Raw genomic sequence first — 4,989 nt, forward strand, 5'->3', positions numbered from 1 at the left:
ATAGTTTGAAATCAGGGAGCATGATACCTCTCCAACTTTGCTCTTCTTTCTCAAGATTGCTTTGGCTATTGGGGATCTTTTTGGTTCCATAAGAATTTTAAGATTATTTGTTCTAGTTCTGTGAAAAATGCCACTAGTGTTTTGATAGGGATTGCATGGGATCTGTAGATTGTTTTAGTTAGTATGGATATTTTAACAATATTGATTCTTCCAATCCATGAACACGTTATATATTGCCATTTATTTTTGTTATATTCAATTTCGTTCCTCAGTGTCTTAGAGTTTTCAGAGTACTGGACTTTCACCTCCTTGGTTAAATTTGTTCCTAGGTATTTTATTCTTTTTGTTGCAATTGTAAATGGGATTGTTTTCTTCATTTCTCCTTGTCCCAGTTCATTGTTAGTGCATTGAAATGCAACAGATTTCTGTATATTAATTTTGTATCGTACAACTTCACTGAATTCAATCATTAGTTTTAATAGTTTTTGGTGGAGTCTTCATGGTTTTCTGTATATAGTACCATGTCATCTGCAAATAGTGACAGTTTTAATTTTTCCTTTCCAATTTGGATTCCTTATATTTCTTCATTTTGTTTGATTGTTGTGGCTAGGGCTTCCAATACCATGTTGGTTAAAAATGGAGAAAGTGGGCATCCTTGTCTTACTGCTGATCTTAGAAGAAAAGCTTTCAGCATTTCTCCATTGGATATGATGTTATGTGTGGGTTTATCATATATGGCCTTTATTATGTTGAGGTATATTCCCTCTATATCCACTTTGTTGAGGGTTTTTATCAAAAACGGATGTTGGATTTTTCCAATGCTTTTTCTGTACCTACTGAAATGATAATGAGATTTTTATCTTTTGTCTTGTTAATGTGGTATATCATGTTGATTGATTTGGGGATTACATTGATTGAACTACTCTTGCATCCCTAGGATAAATCCTACTTGATCATGGTGTGTGATCCTTTTAATTTATTTTGTATTTGGTTTGCTAGTATTTTGTTGAAGATTTGCATCTATGTTCATCAGGGATATTGGCCTGTAAATTCCTTTTTTTTGGTAGTGTTTTTTTCTGGTTTGGGTATCAGGTAATGTAGGTATTAACTCTTTAAATGTTTTGTAGAATTCACCTGTGAAGCCATCTGTTCCTGGACGTTTGTTGGGAGTTTTTTATTATTATTATTATTATTATTATTATTATTACTGATTCAATTACACTACTAGTGATCAGTCTGTTTAGATTTTCTGTTTCTTCCTGATTCAGTCTTATAAGTGTGTACATTTTCTATGAAATTATACACTTCTTCTAGGTTGTCCAATTTGTTGGCATATAATTGTTCATAGTAATTTCTTATGATCCTTTGTATTTCTGTTGTGTTGGTTGTAACTTCTTTTTCTTTTCCAATTTTAGTTATTTGAACCCTCTTTATTCTTGATGAGTCTGGCTAAAGTGCTATCAATTATGCTTATCTTTTCAGAGAACCAACTCTTAGTTTCACTGAGCTTTTTTATTTTTTTCTTAAGTCTCTATTTCATTTATTTTCACTCTGATCTTTATTATGTCCTTCCTGCTACTCACGTTGGGCTTTGTTTTTTCTTCTTTTTCTAGTTCTTTTTTGTGTAATGTTAGGTTGTTTATTTGAGGTTTTTCTTGTTTCTTGAGGTAAGCCCGTATCACCATAAATTTCCCCCTTAGAACTGCTTTTGTAGTGTCCTGTAGATTTTGTTACATTTTGTTTCCATTCATTTGTGTCAAAGTATTTTTTATTTCCTTTTTATTTCTTTGTTGATCAATTGGTTGTTTGTTTAGTACCATGTTGTTTAGCGTCAGTGTTTGTGTGTTTTCCAGTTTTCTTCTTGTAATTGATTTCTAGTTGCATACCATTGTGGTCGGAAAAGATACTTGATACGATTTCAATCTCTTTAAAGTTACTGAGACTTTTTTGTGGCCTAGCATGTGATGTATCTTGGAGATTGTTTCATGTGCACTTGAAAAGAATGTGTATCCTGCTGCTTTCAGATCGAATGTTCATGTATCTATTAAGTGCATCTGGTCTAAAGTATCATTTAAAACCAATGTTTCCACATTGATTTTCTGTCTGGATGATCTAACCATTGATGCATACAGGGTGTTAAAGTCTCCTACTATTATTGTGTTACTGTCTATTTCTTCCTTTATGTCTGTTAATATTTGCTCTATGTATTTAAGTGTCCCTATGTTGGGAGCATAGATATTTACAAATGTTATATCCTCTTGTTGGATTGATCCCTTTATCATTATGTAATGTTCTTCTTACTATCTTCTTATAGCCTTTTAAAAAATCTATTTTGTCTAGGTATTGCTATATCAGACAAAATATCAGACAAAATCTTCCTTTTTGTTTCCACTTGCATGGAATATCTTTTTCCATCTCTTCATTTTCAGTCTGTGTGTGTGTCTTTAGATCTGAGGTGAGTCTCTTGTAGGCAGCATATAAATGGGTCTTAATTTTTTTAATCCCTCAGCCACCCTATGTATTTTGATTGGAGCATTTAATCCATTTACTTTAAAAAATTATTGATAAGTATGTACTTATTGCCATTTTGTTAATTATTTTCTGGTTGTTTTTGTAGTTCTATGTTTCTTTCCTCTTCTCTTGCTCTCCTTCCTTCTAATTTGATGACTATTTTTAGTGTTATGTTTGCATTTCTGTTTCTTTATTTTTTGTGGTTCTATTATAGATTTTTGGTTTGTGATTAATATGAGGCTCATATGTAATAACCTGTGTATATAACTGAGCATTTTAAGTTGATGATCTCTTAAGTCCAATGCATTCTAAAAGTCTTACATTTTTAATCCCCCCATGTTTTATGTTTTTGATGTCATATTTTACAATTTTTTATCCCTTAACTGCTTATTGTAGATACAGATGATTTTACTACTTTTGTCTTTTAACCTTCCTACTAACTTTATAAGTGGTTGATCTACTACCTTTATTGTATATTTGCCTTTGCCAATGAGATTTTGCCTTTCATAATTTTCATATTTCTTGTTATGGCCTTTTCTCTTCTCCTTAAAGAAGTCCTTTTAACATTTTTTGTAAGACATGTTTAGTGTTGATAAATCCTTTAGATTTTGTTTGCCTGTAAAACTCTCATCTTGCCTTCAATTCTGAATGACAACCTTGCCAAGTAGAGTAGTCTTGGTTGTAGGATTTTTCCTTTTTACCACTTTGAATAAGTGATGCCATGCCCTTCTGGCCTGCAAAGTTTCTAATGAAAAGTTGGCTGATGGTCTTCTCAGAGTTCCCTTGTATGTAACTAGTTGTTTTTCTCTTGCTGCTTTTAAGAGTCTCTCTTCATCTTTCATTTCTTGACATTTTAATTATAATTTGTCATGTTATGAACCTCTTTGGGTTCATCTTGTTTAAGACTCTCTGTGCTTCCTGGACCTAGATGTCTGTTTCTCTCTCCAGATCAGGGATATTTTCAGCTGTTAATTCTTCAACTAAGTTTTCTGCCCCCTTTTCTCTCTCTTCTCCTTCTGGGACTCCTGCAATGCAAATATTAGTATGCTTGTTGTTGTCCCAAAAGTCCCTCAAACTATCTTCATTTTTCCTAATTCTTTTTTTTCTCTTTTCAGCTTGGGTAATTTCACTACTCTGTCTTCCAGATCACTGATCTCTGTATCATCTAATATACTGCTGATTCCCTATAGTGTATTTTTCATTTCAGGTATTGTATTCTTCAACTCTGATTGGTTTCTTTTTGTATATTCTACCTCTTTGTTAAAGTTCTCACTGTGCTCATCTGTTCTTCTCCCAAGTTTGGTGAGCGTCTTTATGATCATACCCTATAACTCTATATTGGGTACATTGCTTATCTCCATTTCATTTAGCTCTTTTTCTGAGGTTTTGTCCTATTCTTTAATCTGGAACATATTTCTCTATCTCCTCATTTTGCCTAGTTCTCTGTGTTTATTTCTTTGTTAGGTAGTTTCATTACATCTCCTGATTTTGGATAAGTGACCTTTTGTAGGAGACGTCCTATAGGGCCTAGCAGCATGGTCCTCTCTGGCCACCAGAGTCAAATACTTCAAGAGAATTCCCTATGTGGGTTGTGTGTGCCTTTCTGTTGTGGCAAGGCTGATTGCTATGCACGCACTGGTGGGCAAGGCAGGCCCCCAGCACAGCTGTCCATTAGATCCACCAGCATGCAACAGCTGCAAGCTTGCTGGTGGGCAGGATAGGCCCCCACTGCAGCTGGCTGTGAGTCTTGCCAGCATGCGACTCCTCCAGGCACATGGGTGTGTAGGGCAGACCCCCATCATGGCTGGCTGTGCAGCCAGTGTCATGTTGCTACTGCTGGCATGGTGGCAGGCTAGGTAGGCCTCTGGGCAGCTGGCTGTGATACCCAATGGTGTGCAACAGCTATGGGTGCACTATTTGGTGGGGCAGGCCCCCAGTGCAGCAGGCTGTGAGGCCCCGCAGCATGCAACTCCTGCGGGGACAGCTGACTGTGTGGCCCAGTGGTACACAACTGCTGTAGATATGCTGGTGGGTGTGGCATGCCCCCAGGACTAATAACCTAGAAGGAGGATTCCAAAATGGGATCCACCAGCACCAGTGTCAGCACAGTAGAATGAGATCACAAAAATGGCCGATGCCAGCATCTATGTCCCCATGGGGAGTGCCAGCTGCCCCCGTCTCTTTTTAGAGGCTCTCCAAGATCAGCAAGTAGGTCTGACCCTGGCACCTTTCAAACTGCTATCTCTGCACTGTGACTCAGAGTGAGTGAGATTTTGTGCATGCCGTTTAAGAGTAGAGTCTTAATTTCCTATAACCTCCGACCCTCCTGAACATAAGTCCTGCTGGTTTTCAAAGCCAGACGTTTTGAGAGCTCGTCTTCCTGGTGCAGGTCCCCTGGGCTTGGGAGCAAGATGTGGGGATCAGATTCCTTGCTCCTTGGGGAGGACTTCCATGGTTGTGATTTTCCTCCTCTTTGTG

Source organism: Aethalodelphis obliquidens, unplaced genomic scaffold (assembly GCF_003676395.1).
Source record: "Aethalodelphis obliquidens isolate GAN/ISIS:26980383/991018 unplaced genomic scaffold, ASM367639v1 scaffold71, whole genome shotgun sequence".
Taxonomy (NCBI): Eukaryota; Metazoa; Chordata; class Mammalia; order Artiodactyla; family Delphinidae; genus Aethalodelphis; species Aethalodelphis obliquidens.